Here is a 14,283-nt window from a genome sequence, read left to right on the forward strand (position 1 = left end):
ATACGTTTAAAAATAAAATTGTGTTAGAGTCATTATTGAAGATGTTCTCCTTTAAATTCCACCTTTTATTGAAGTATACCTTACTCCGAATAGAATGGGTGAGAAGATCGTAGGATGAGATGATGGATAATTAAGTAGGGGCTGAAATGATACTTCATGGGAAGATTCAGAGGGGAAGGAATCCTTGTCGAATTACTGAAGCACAGATCAAACAGAAAAACAAACATTTTGACCTTCACGAACATGTCTGTGGAAATGTAAGCTTTATATGTATAAATATATAAATATAGAGTATTGTTAACCATGTTATAAATTATTTGTATGTATCATGTATAATTTTTAAAGTATATTTTGATTCTGGTTGCTTTTTAGTTAGCTTTCTGCATTCAAATGAAAAACAATGTCTTCACAGTAGAGGAACGCCCAGTAAAGCTGCCAATTTTGTTTTTAAGTTCTTTATTCTCAAAATTTAATCAGTAGGATCTTGTCCTGGAACTTCCCAGGTGTGTTTTCCACTTTTCACAGATGTGATTGGAGTAGAAATCGTTCCTGTTTATCTGAATGAGAACCCTTTGGTAAAATTCCTTTGATTCTAAGATAACTAGATGAGATGTGTTGCATAAATCATGTCACAGCAAACAGTTGTCACCTGGCACTAGAGCTTGATGAAATTTTAAAATGTTGGCTCATTGCCTGTAGTGTTCAGTTACAGTTCTATAGAAAATCTGTTTGTACAGATGAAGCAGTTCTTGGTAGTGCAAGATTCACCTCTCAAGCATAAGGCCTGTATGAGTTTATTACAGAGATCCCTACTCTGAACTCTGAAGACATACTCAGCAAGGCTTGCTTTAATTTCTTATTGCTCTCCCTTTGGCATACTTATGAGAAAATGGAACAGACCCTCAGCTTGGTGAAACCTTTAGTATTTATTTAGTTTATTATCTACATAGTACAAGAATGTTTTCAGTAAAATTCCCCGAAGAAACTCAAGTTTGGGGTTTAAGATACTGCTTTTATTTGCAGCCATTGACTCCTTGTCAAACCTAGTCTTCAGTTTCATCTTCTGCCAAAAGTTCTACATCGTTCTTTACTTATTGGCAGTTTAGTCTGATACCTAACCTTTTCTAACAGAATGATAAAGATCTATTCAGCATGTGTAGAAAAACGGTGATAAACCCATGCTCTTCGACTCCAGAATAAACTATAGCTACAGGGCTGTATACTTCACACTGGGCCAAACTTTCTTCCTAAAAACCACATTAGATTTTGCCATTCCCAGACTTTAAAAGTTCTGTCACTTGTAGGAAAACTAAGTTTTCTTTATGTCCCTGGATGTCAAACAGATGCATGTACACTTTCAAAAAGTTTCGTTTCTATTTCCCACCTTCATTACATTCCCTCTCCGTGAGTAACTGTTGTCATATTTTTGATCTGAATCCTTTTATTTGTACAAACATGTAGCTTTATTTTGTGTGCATACAAACACTCGATGTGCATGTATTTTAATTTTGCATTGCTCTGGACATCAGTTTGCCCTCAGCACTACTTTAAAGATCTGTCCATGTTACTGGGTATACATCTTGATTTCTTTTAAGTACTGCATAGTAGTCCATAGAGAAAATTTGCTTCTTTGTACTTATCCTATGTGTTGGACACATAAATCACAAGGCCTTTTTTATAACTGATTTTATATTTTCAGGCTATCTCTTGCACTCCATGCAGCTTAAATCCTAGCTATTTGAAGTTAATCACTTTTATATGAAAACAGGTACCTTTTATATTACCCTACCTCTGCACATACTTCTAGTCTTACTGACTAATTCCTTACCTCAAGACTCAACTCAGATATCATTTCCTTGATGAAAGACTTTAGCAGCTATTTCCTACTTGAGCTGGTTGCTCTGTACTCTGCTCACACAGCAGTTATTTTTATCTTGGTATATAGAAGCCTACTTTTCTTCCCCAAAGTCTGTTTTTCCCCTCTGGATTCCTTGAAGGCCAGGATAAGCTCTTAGGTCTCTTTGTATCCTTTGCTCTAGTTTGGTGAATTGCATGTATTTGGCAAGCAATAAAACATTAATTGAATGCATGAAATGTCTGTAGTGAAATACTGTCAACATAAGCACCAGCGATCCTTGTATGTAAGAAAGGGTTGGAACACAAACACAAAAGTAGTAAAAAGAGAGGAGCATACAGGAAGCTGAATCCTAAAATGTTTTAAGGCTTATAAAGATGCTAAGGACCACCGCATGTTCTATTCAGATTGTGAAGGAAAACAAGAAAAAGGATAAACTATTGCTTGGGTCAGATGGTGTAATAATACTATGCGTAGATATTGCAGTTAAGGCAGAGCTATGGCGCTCCTGGGTTGGTTTCAATGTCTATCAAAAGAAAATGATATTCAGGTTCAGTAAAGGAGACTAATGATGGGAGCAGGGGAATTAAAGTTTAAGGAAGGTGAGGCAGTGATAAGAAAGCACTCAGTGCTCTCAATTAGTTAATGTTCTGAGATTAAATGACTTGCAGAAATGAATGGTTTGGTGTTCTTTGAGCAATTTATGGTCAGTACCAGAGGTGCCAAAAGACTTAAGATCCTGCAGATACTGCTTTTATTTTCAAAAAAGAGGGGTAAAAATAGGATTCTGAAACTGTGAGATTATTTGGTCTCATGTCTATCTTTGGGACAGTTCTTTGATTGATCCTTAGACAAATGGTTTGTGAAGACCTAACTAGAAAAGAAGCAGTCCTCTGGAGACCATGTGGGTTCACTTGGAATATGTCATATTAAACTTCTATAATTCTTTTTCCTAGGTAGGTGGAGTAAGTTGATTTTGGCAAGGCTTTGGAGAAAGTGTCTCATGATATGTTTATGAAATAGATGGTCAAATTAGGTGCCGATTAATGAGGACAGGTAGATTCATAGATGTTTGAAAAAATTTAATAGAGGGATTGATGTCAGCTGGGAGAGAGGTATTTCTAGTGACATGACATGGCTCTTTCTTTCACTCTGTCCTATTAATCATTTTTATCACTGACTTGGATGAAACAGGCCCATCACATTTGCATATCACATAAAGCTGGAGTGAAAGCTGATAGTTTGGATGAGGGAATCAGGATTGAAAAAAAATCTTAGCCATCTGAAATGATTGGCTGAAACTAAAATGGTCTATAATAGTGGTTAATGTAAAATTATGCATATAGGTTTGTCAAATTATCACACTAGTAAGAGTCAAATGGACATGTTTTAAGAGCAATTCATATGAAGAAGACCTGGGAATTTGTGATAGAACTGTCACTGTCTCAGGTGTAGATTGTTTTAATACAAGTGCAGTGTTTGAAACAGAAAAGGTGCAGTCTCTGGACTGGTGAGAAAATACCATTGTGTTCCTTTATAGCTTCTAGGTTTTAAGAAGTGTCTGGGAACTTTGTCATAAAAGGAATATTTTAAAGAATCAGAGTGGTTTCCTTAGTAAAACTTTTGTTTGTATGTGTATAGAGTGAGGGATCATCAGAATAATAGCTGTTTTCAAATATTTAAAGACTAAAAGAGGAATATTTGTTCAGCTTTTAAAAGAAAGTACCTAGTATAGGGCTGGAAATTGTGTTGGGGCATTGGGGATATAATAGTGACTAAAAACAGAAAAAATGACTTCATTTTTTTACCCTTTGTGGCACTGACAGTCTGGTAGAAAAGTCAGACATTAAGCAAATAATTACAGCTATGATAACTGCAGTAAAGTAGAGGGACAGGGCACACTGGAGGTGTACAGTAGGGCATTTATTTGGTTAGTAAGGGAAGGCTTGCTTGAGGAAGTGATGCTTAAGGCAAGAGAGAGTATACATTAACTAGGTGAAAAGGGGAGGAGAGAGGGACCCAAAATGAGTGAGCATGGTGGTTATAAAGGACCAAAAGCCTGTCTGGTGCACAGAGAATACATTCCAAATCTGAAAAGGAAGAAGTGGTCAGGCTACTCAGACCTTGAAGACCTTACCAAGAAGTTTATTCTGTATCTGGAAATACTGAAAAGTATTTGCTGGTCTTACCTCATGACCGTCTGATTTAAATTTGGGAAGATGTCTATGGTTACAGACAGGCATGAGGCCAGAGAGGTTGTGGTAAACCACCCGAGGAAGGATAGCAGGGAGGTAGAATGGGAGTTGTCGTGCTGGAAGAAATGGGGCCTGTCAGTGAAAGGGGAGATCAGTGGGGAGAGAGTGGAGAGAGCACTGTATTTAGGGCCAGAGGACTTGGATGTGAGTCCAATTTTTGCCATTTACTAGCTTGGTGGCCTTGCGCAAATCACGTTCACTCTCTGTCCCCGATTGAATGAACTGCACAACATTTGCTCACAGGTTTCGTAAGGATTGTACGATTTGACATACATGTGAATGACTTACAAACTGTGAAGTGTTACATAAAATGGAAGATTTGAGAAAAAAAAAATCAGTCAACAATGGCCATTATTGGACTGGGTGGTAGAGTAATGGAATGGAATTTCTTAAGTGATGCCTAGCCTAACCATTTGGAAGAGATGGTTCTTTAAGATTTTTATCATTGTAGTTTCAGATTTCCATTCCTCTTCTCTTTGTTTTGGAGGATTCGCTGACAGGCATGGTCTAAAAATTTATAATGACTCCATGATTTTCAACTTTCTAGTTACATTATTGACCAGAAATGTATTATCGCCATGGGCGTTAGTTTCTGCAAACCCCGCCCCCAGTCAATAATGTGTTAACAGTCCAGTTGCTAGAGGTGGTTTCAAGTCAGAGATACAAGAGCTGTTTTTCTTATGTGTGATCTCAAAAAAAAAGGGATTTTAAGGAAACTTGTAGCAAAATGCTAAAGCAAAAATTAGGAAGTATTAAAAATTCCTCGAATGTATGTTTTGGTGAGGTAGTACTTTCATATCTTGTTACATTCAAGTACATAGAGATATGTACTTCTGCTCTAGAGTGTTGCCCGTGTATATGCATGTAGATGTGTGAGTTCATGCAAATACACAAAAGGTCCTGTGAGTGGAAATATACCTACAGTTTTTGCAATGCTTTAATTTAAAACCCATGGTAAAATAGAAATCAGTATAAAATATGTTGTTTAGCTACTTTTTTTTTTGAGACAGATAGGAAAGGAATGGTATTTCTATTACCCATAGAAAGGAAGATGCATTGGTAACATTATTTATTCACATATTTATACACTCAAAATTCATTCAACAGATATTCATTGAGCACATAAGATGTTTACATGCATTGCTTTAATCTGTATTTTTATTAAAGTTATTTATATATGTTGCCACTATTCTCAGAAAACTATGTCTAGGTAAAATATGACATGCCCCTTTGCAGCTAAACTAAAGCAAAAAGCCAGAATGAAAATATAACCTAAAGTTTAAAACTTATGCAATCCTCTGGCAGCATCGCAAACATGACTTCAGCTGTAGCATTCTGCATATTTAATCAAGTTTTATGTTATTGTCCTTGATTATTTTGTTGCTTTTATGGTTCAAAAGAATTATTCAAGTCTAAATATGTTACCTAGGGTGTGTGACTCCTGCATGTTTCTTATGATTGGAGACGTTTCTGTGCAGAAAAGGAAATACTGTTCATTCTAGTTATTTAATGCTTTTTCTTTAGGAAACTGGGAATAATAATTGCTGAAAACCAATTGCATTTCAGGGGTGTTAAAACTTGGAAGTTGCTTCTGGATCCATAGCTAAGCAGAAGACATGTCTAAGTGAGAAATCAAATCTTCCCACAGATTTCCATTTATACTGATAATGGCTGTAATAGATGGACCAGACACTCTGCTAAGAACTTTACATGTATTTTTATTTAATCTTTCCAATAACCCTGTGAAGTGTGGGTATTGTTATTCCAGTTTTACAGATGAGGACGCTGGGGTTTAGTGAGATTAAGTAACTATGTAGGCAGACCTTAGTTCTATCTCAAGTCAGTTTTGATTCCAAGACTGCTACGCAGGTTGAAACAGCTGATTTGGTACAAAAGAAGCTGATTGAAATCATTTTAGACTAATCTCCTGGAGCCATGCTTCTTGCTTTTTGCTATGGTACTATATTAAAAGGAGATAACACACAGACAGCAGATACAAAGGTAGAAATAAGAAACTTACAGTAATCCCTGAGTACAAGCAGTAATGGATTTCTTGTTGTTGCTTTTGTAAAAGTTTTTAAATAGTGCATACGCATAGTAAAAAAATAATTCAGATAGAAAAGAGTATACGGTTAAATCATGTCTTCCGCCCACTCCAGCCTCCACATAGAGGCAACTACTGTATCTAGTTTCTGGTTATTCTTCCAGAAATAGAATTAACATGGACTGATTTTTTTTTTTTTTTTTTTGAAAAGAATGACATTTGAGCATCAAGTCTAAAGAAACAAGCTGGAAGCACCCAGGTCTGGGACGTGGTTGCCATATGAGTGGGCCAAACCGGAGATGGGTGCAGATGGACTCAGTGAGGAGAATGCAGACAGGCCATCACATTAACCCCCTGCTGATAGGGGTAACAGAAGGCCCTCCAAGCAGGCTGGACACATTTTATAGATGAGGAAATTGGTTAATTCTGTCAAGTGGATAGTTACATATGGAGCCAAACTCAAATGCAGAACTATGACTCTCATCTTTTCATTCTACTGCAGTGCAGGTAACCTGGATTTGAGAGTGTTGTGAAGAATTGTACAATTGAAGTGGTCTAAAATTGATTAGCGTTTCTACAGGTAATCTAGATAGCAAACTTCAGACAGACAAGGCAGTAGAAGATCTTTCTTATTTTAACTTTTAAGATACATTTTTTTAAGCTCTTTATTGGAATATAATTGCTTTACACTCTTGTACCAGATTTTGAGGTACACCAAAGTGAATCAGCTGTATTTATACATATATCCCCATATCCCCTCCCTCCCTGTCCTGGCCCTCTAAGGCATCACCCATCATTGAGTTGATCTCCCTTTGTTATACACCAACTTCCCACTAGCTACCTGTTTTACAGTTGGTAGTGTATATATGTCTATGCTACTCTCTCTCACTTCGTCCCAGCTTCCCCCTCGCCCCCCCCTCCCCCAACCTCGTGTCCTCCAGTCCATTCTCTGCATCTGCATCCTTATTCTTGCCCTGTCACTGGGTTCATCAGTACCATTTTTTTAGATTCCATATATATGAGTTAGCATACGGTATTTGTTCTCTTTCTGGCTTACTTCACTCTGTATGACAGTCTCTAGGTCTATCCACCTCATTACATGTAGCTTCATTTCATTCCTTTTTTTTTTTTAATTAATTAATTTATTTATCTATTGGCTGTGTTGGGTCTTCGTTGCTGCACACGGGCTTTCTCTAGTTGCTGCGAGCGGGGGCTACTCTTCATTGTGGTGCACGGGCTCCTCATTGTAGTGGCTTCTCTTGTGGAGCACGGGCTCTAGGCGCATGGGGCTTCAATAGTTGCAGCACATGGGCTCAATAGTTGTGGCTCACGGGCTCTAGAGCACAGGCTCAATAGTTGTGGCGCACAGGCTTAGTTGCTCCGTGGCATGTGGAATCTTAGAGCAGGGCTCGAACCCGTGTCCCCTGCATTGGCAGGTGGATTCCCAACCTCTGTGCCACCTAGGAAGTCCCATTTCATTCCTTTTTATGGCTGAGTAATATTCCATTGTATATTTGTGCCACATCTTTATCCATTCCTCTGTTGATGGGCATTTAGGTTGCTTCCATGTCCTGGCTATTGTATATAGCGCTGCAATGAACATTATGGTACACGTTTCTTTTTGAATTATGGTTTTCTCTGGGTATATGTCCCATAGTGGGATTACTGGATCATATGGTAGTTCTATTTTTAGTTTCTTAAGGAACCTCCAAAGTGGCTGTGTTTTCCATAGTGGCTGTACCAACTTACATTCCCACCAGCAGTGCAGGAGAGTTCCCTTTTCTCCACACCCTCTCTAGCATTTATGGTTTCTAGATATTTTGATGATGGCCATTCTGACCAGTGTGAGGTGATACCTCATTGTAGCTTTGACTTGCATTTCTCTAATGATTGTGATGCTGAGCATCTTTTCATGTGTTTGTTGGCCATCTGTATGTCTTCTTTGGAGAAATGTCTATTTAGGTCTTCTGCCCCCTTGTGGATTGGGTTATTTGCTTTTTTGGCATGAAGCTGCATGAGCTGCTTGTATATTTTGGAGATTAATCCTTTGTCCTGTTGCTTCATTGGTAAGTATTTTCTCCCATTCTGAGGGTTGTCTTCTTGTCTTGTTTATGGTTTCTTTCACTGTGCGAAAGCTTCTAAGTTTCATTATGTCCCATTTGTTTATTCTTGATTTTATTTCCATGATTCTAAGAGGTGGGTCCAAAAGGATCTTGCTTTGATGTATATTATAGAGTGTTCTGCCTATGTTTTCCTCTAGGAGTTTTATAGTGTCTGGCCTTACATGTAAGTCTTTAATCCATTTTTAGTTTACTTTTGTGTATGGTGTTAGGAAGTGTCCTAATTTCATTCTTTTACATGTAGCTGTCCAATTTTCCCAGCACCACTTATTGAGGAGGCTGTCTTTTTTCCATTGTATATTCTTGCCTCCTTTGTCAAAGATAAGGTGCCCATATGTGTTTGGATTTACCTCTGGGTTCTCTGTTCTGTTTCATTGATCTACCTTTCTGTTTTTGTGCCATCACCATACCGAATAGATCACTGTGGCCTTGTAGTATAGTTTGAAGTCAGGAAGCTTGATTCCACCAACTCCATCTTTCCTTCTCAAGATTGCTCTTGCTATTCAGGGTCTTTTGCGTTTCCATACAAATCGTAAGATTTCTTGTTCTAGTTCTGTGAAAAATGCCGTTGCGAATTTGATAGGGATTGTGTTGAATCTGTAAACTGCTTTGGGTAAGATAGTCATTTTCACCAAGTTGATTCTTCCAATCCAAGAACATGGTATGTCTCTCCATCTGTTCGTATTGTCTTTGATTTCTTTCATCAGTGTCTTATAGTTTTCTCCATACAGGTCTTTTGCCTCCTTAGGCAGGTTTAATTCCTTGGTATTTTATTCTTTTTGTTGCAGTGGTAAATGGGAGAGTTTCCTTAATTTCTCTTTCTGCTTTTTTGTTGTTAGTGTATAGGAATGCAAGAGATTTCTGCACATTACTTTTGTATCCTGCTACTTTACTGAATTCATCAATTAGTGCTAGCAGTTTTCTGCTAGAGTCTTTAGGGTTTTCTATGTAGAATATCATGTCATCTGCAAAGAGTGACAATTTTACTTCTTTTCCAATTTGGATTCCTTTTATTTCATTTTCTTCTCTGATTTCTGTGCCTAAAACTTCCAAAACTATGTTGAATACTAATGGTGACAGTGGACACCCTTGTCTTGTTCCTGTTCTTAGAAGGAATGCTTTCAGTTTTTCACCATTTAGAACGATGTTGGCTTTTGGTTTCTCATATATGTAAGATACATTTTTAATTTCACAATAGAGTCAGATTTACAGAAAGCTTGTGAAGGTAACACAGAGAGTTCCCATGTATCTTACATACAGTCCTCTCTTATTAACAGATTTCACCACTCTAAAGTTACTCTTTATCTCTTCTTTCCATAGTATACTCGGTGAAAGGAGGTTACTGCGTAGAGCCCACCTGTAAGGAGTCAGGAGTTATGTTACACCTCTTCGAGGGTAGAGTAGCTTTGTAGATTATTTAGAATACTTCTGCACAAGAGGTTTGTTTCTCCTCCCTCAGGCTGTTTATTTATTTAGCCAGTCTTTAATTTATGTTAAGTATGGATTCAGTAATAACTTATTTTACACTTTGGATTAAAATCCAAAACTGTTTTATTTTATTGCTCGATTTGTTCCAGCTTTGGCCATTGGGAACTTGTTCTGTTGACGCCTGTGTTTCTTTGACATACCCTCATCATTGTGTTTTTGTTTTGTTTTCTTTTTGAACCTTTCCTTTCTGGCATCTCAGGATGCATCAGACTTAGCTTTACATTTCCTGCTTTACTCCTAGAATCAGTCATTTTTCTGAGGAGCCCTGGTTCCGTTTACTTCAAAATGATCTGGATGACAGATAGCGGGTCTTTAAAACCAAATATCAAGTAGAAAAGAGTCTTAGCCATTGTTCCATCAAGTGCTTAATTAGGTCATTGCAGCAATTTATTTGTTAATATTGTTAAAATATAAAATTTGCCTGAGTGAATTGAATATAGTGATCCTAAGAGCTTTTAAGGTTAAATTCTAAGAAATATTTTTACTCTTGTCTGTTACTTAAAAAAAAAACAAAAAAAACAAAAAAACCAAACTGTCCTTGATGGCACTTTATTTGATATATTTTTTCATCTTCGACTGGAACCGGAGGCAAAACTTCAAAACATGGTAATTTGAAACAGGTTGGGATTAACGTTGGGATTTTGAAAGACTTTATACTCCATTAGGAAAATTACCAAGCATGGAGTCTATGAAAGACATACACTTCATATTTATCTAAAGAATAATGTGTCACTAAGCATTTTAAATTTGTGTATCTATCAGGGAGAAAATATTAACAAAAGAAAAAAAAAAGGAAAAAGGAGAAAAAAAATGACCATCAAGCAGAGTTTTAATATCTAGACAGTGTGTCCTGATTTATGTCATTATAGAGGAATATTCCCTATTAGATCTATGGACTTTCTAACTCTGGAATGGAGATTTTTCTTAATCTGAGATATTTGTAGATAGATCAGACAACTCTTTTGGCGGGGTTTTAAAGAGATTTGTGTGTGTATATGTGTGTGCGCGTGTGCACGCACAATCTTAGTAGTACTGATGAACATGACTTAAAAGCTTATTTCTTAATTTTATTTTTTTGCCCTGCCTTACTAGGCACGTATTGCCTTTTGCTCTTCAGTATCTACCATTTCAGTAAGCAAGCTGAAATTTTACAGCTCATCAAGCAACCAGGTCAGAAGAATCACAGGATCTGATAGGTGAATGTGTATAGTGTTTGTTGATTGTAAAAAAATATTTGCTAAGAATTAAGCAAATGTTTTTTTCCTGGGCTATAGCCATCACTATTTATCCTAATCTATGATATTTTAATTTGCCGTCTCTTAGTTTAACTGTGAAGAGCAGTCTTTTGAATCAATGTAAATAGAAAAGCATCAAATTAAACTGATGGTGTGCAGTCGCAATTAGTAAGAAGCATAGCAGTAATGAGGAAAAGAACCGGGCAGGTAAAAACTGAAGCAAAAGTAAGTGAAGCACTCTCTGATGAATAAGCCAACGTGACTCAGTGCACAGAAAAACTGGGTGAGGCAGAGATGCCTAGGGAGCCCTAGAATGAAAATAGCTGGCAAACCTCAAGAGGGGTGGAGCGGAGTGTAGAGATGGGGGAATAAAAAAAAAAGAACAGGTCGGAGTAAGGGTTGCTGGTGAGTCCTGAGGCTGGCAAAGATTGCCAGGGAGAATGTGAGAAGCTGAGTATCTTCTTGGTGGTTCCGACACAAGTGCTAAAGGTTATGCTTGAAGAGCCTGGAAACACTGATCAGGGGTTTGCTGGAGGGGAACTTAAATGTATTAAGTGTGCACAGTGTGCTAGGTGTATTATGTCATTTAATTCTTACATCAACTCTTATTTATTATATCATTTTATTCTTACATCAGTTATTTAAGGGAGTGTATTATTAGTTACAGTATTAAGCACAGATGAAAGAAATGAGGCACAGAGGGGGCTGAGAACCACATAGCAACTAATCAGGGAAACTGATCAGGGTTTACAATTTTGAATTTTTAATTTCAAAGCAGTTTGGGAGATTAAGGTAGAGAGAGAAAACCAATTCAGTGTAGCATACACACAGACACTTAGGACCAGGGCAACCATCAAATACATTTTTGGAGTTTATGGATTGAATTGATTAAGAGAAAGGAGTTTAAAACGGTGGCTGCTGGGTTTGGGTAGTTTAGAGCAGTTGAAAAATGAAGGTTGGGCTAGGCTGCTGTATTGAGAGGGCCTCAGAATGGAGTGAGGACTGAAGATAGCTGATGGAGCAAGTGGACTTGGGGTTGACTGAAAGGTGGAGATGGGGTTATTTTTGGTCCTTTTAATTATTTCACATTCATCTTGATCTTGTCAGAATTCTTATAGACTAAAGAGAGTGATTTGTGACTCTCCTTTTGGGGAGAAGATACATTTTAGGGGTTATTCTTAGAGTCTGGCAAGCTGGTTGTTAGTATATTAGTCCATTTGTGAATGGGAAAGGAGAAAACAAAAACCACTGTGAGTTGTAAGGATGTAATATATTTTAAATGGTGTGTTTATGTTTACAGAGTAAATCTCAAGAGCAAATTAATTATATGTCTGTAGTTCTTAACTAGGCTAAGTGGGGGAAAAGCATGATTTAATCTTGCTTTATTGCTGGCCAAATCTCTAGGCTGGCCGTTTTTTCCTTTTAATAAAAATCCTTGTGGTTCCTTGTCTTCCCATTAGCTCATAGTTGAGAGCTCTGGTAAGTTGTCTGTGAGACGGAGTGTATTACGCTTGCCTGATTAAAATTGTTCATGAGAGATCAAGCAGACAAGGGACTTTTAACATAATTAAAAAAGCACTGCTAGTGTTTAAAGATGAGATTTCAGAGATTTCTGAACTTATATCCACCTGTAGGGAAGTGTGTTTATGTAATTAGATTCCAGTTCTCTCATGAACCCTTCTTACTTAATTCACACATGGTGTCCTTTCCTTTTATGGAACATCATATTCTCATGCAGGAGACAAGAAATGCTGAAAGGAGCCAGAACTTGAATGAACTGAAACATTTCCCTTGAAAGATCACAATGTGATAACTTAAACAATTAGTTGCCTCCTTATGTTGGTTAACCTGTTTATTTATAAAAGGAAACTCAGGAGCAAAGTTGAAGATAATAAAGGGAAAAATCAAAACAAATTGCATATCCTGTGTTCACTGCCTAATCTGAGAAAATTTACATCAGCTTTTGGAAAATAGTCCCCTTCTATTTAATGGACATCTTAGCCCAAATTTTGTTTTGTTTTGATTGTTTTTGGTTTTTTGTCTTTTCATTTTACAGTCCAAATTTTCCAGTGCTAGGCTCTGAAATCATTCAGTTATTATCCCCATTTTACTATCATGTTTCAGAAGATGATTACAGTTAATGTAGTTTAAAATGTCTTCTTTTGTCCTTTTAAAGCAAAGTTGACTGCTATATACTGTTTGAGTACTTTATAGAGCACTACAGTTTTCTTGCTATGTGTTTTTATAAAAACATTTTAGTTTTTCAGAAAGGAACCCTTGCTAGCATAAATCAAAATGTTATTACTATAATGAGGCCGCATTTTAGAAGAAAATTACCAAGGTGTGAATTTTTTTTACCTACCTGTATAAGGCATTTATTTCACAGACTAAGGACTTCTGAACATGTGAACATTTCTTTGGGAAAGTCCTTTCCCTCAATAAGTAATGCTTTGTTTTCACCTGGGAGATTGCTTTGGAACATTTCTCTTATAATTAAAATAATTTTTCCATTAGCTGAGAGTGGTTCTTAAAGCTTCTTGACTTTTTTTTTTCAGTTCCATCTTATTTTGCATTTTTAAAAAGAATTAGGTCTAGCCTGATTATAACATAAAGCAGCAGTGTCCAACAGGAACCTAAGCTTATTTCCATGTCAGCTCTGTGCAAGTAGATAAGATGATAAAAGAAGCCCCCCCCAAAATGTACCGTAAATCATCCCAGTTATATATTAAGACTGACTGTAGGAACTTAATCAAAGATACATTGGCCAGGCATAAAAAATATTTTAATTTAAAATCATAAAGAATGGAGGAAGCAAGGAGGCTGAAATTTTAAATGGTGGGAGTTTTTTTGACATCTCATATTACCTGCAGGAGGAGAGCTCTAAACAAGGTTGTATCTTGAAGTGGTAAAATCTGTGAATAGTTTTGTTTGTGGGAGGAGATCGCAAAAAGGTTATTCCTCTGGCTTTCTTCTTCTTGATAAGTAATCAGAGTAGTTCACAGATCCCCTGGTTTCCAACCATTTTATATATTCTTGAGAATTAATTTTTGCATCAATTTATATATTACCCTTAGTTTTGATTGAATAAACTGTTTTAATAGGACTGCACAAATAGGCCTGGTAACAATAGTTGCTTCAATTAAGACATAATTGGGGATGAAATCATATAGAATTAACAAGTTGTAGTGTGTATGTTATAATTGTGGCAACTAGTGTATCTGTCATAGGCAGTACAATTTCTTTTGTATGCCAAAAAAAGGGGAAAACCCTTATGTTTTCATTATTC

At 36.8% G+C, this 14,283-nt stretch overlaps 1 protein-coding gene across 6 annotated transcripts in view; it reads left to right on the forward strand.

Annotated features, from left to right (window-relative positions):
* RFX3 (regulatory factor X3) overlaps positions 1-14,283 on the forward strand; it is a 292,285-nt gene that overhangs the window by 76,971 nt on the left and 201,031 nt on the right. The gene's annotated exons all lie outside the window — the stretch shown is intronic.

The sequence above is a fragment of the Hippopotamus amphibius genome, chromosome 2 (assembly GCF_030028045.1).
Source record: "Hippopotamus amphibius kiboko isolate mHipAmp2 chromosome 2, mHipAmp2.hap2, whole genome shotgun sequence".
In the NCBI taxonomy this organism is placed as follows: Eukaryota; Metazoa; Chordata; class Mammalia; order Artiodactyla; family Hippopotamidae; genus Hippopotamus; species Hippopotamus amphibius.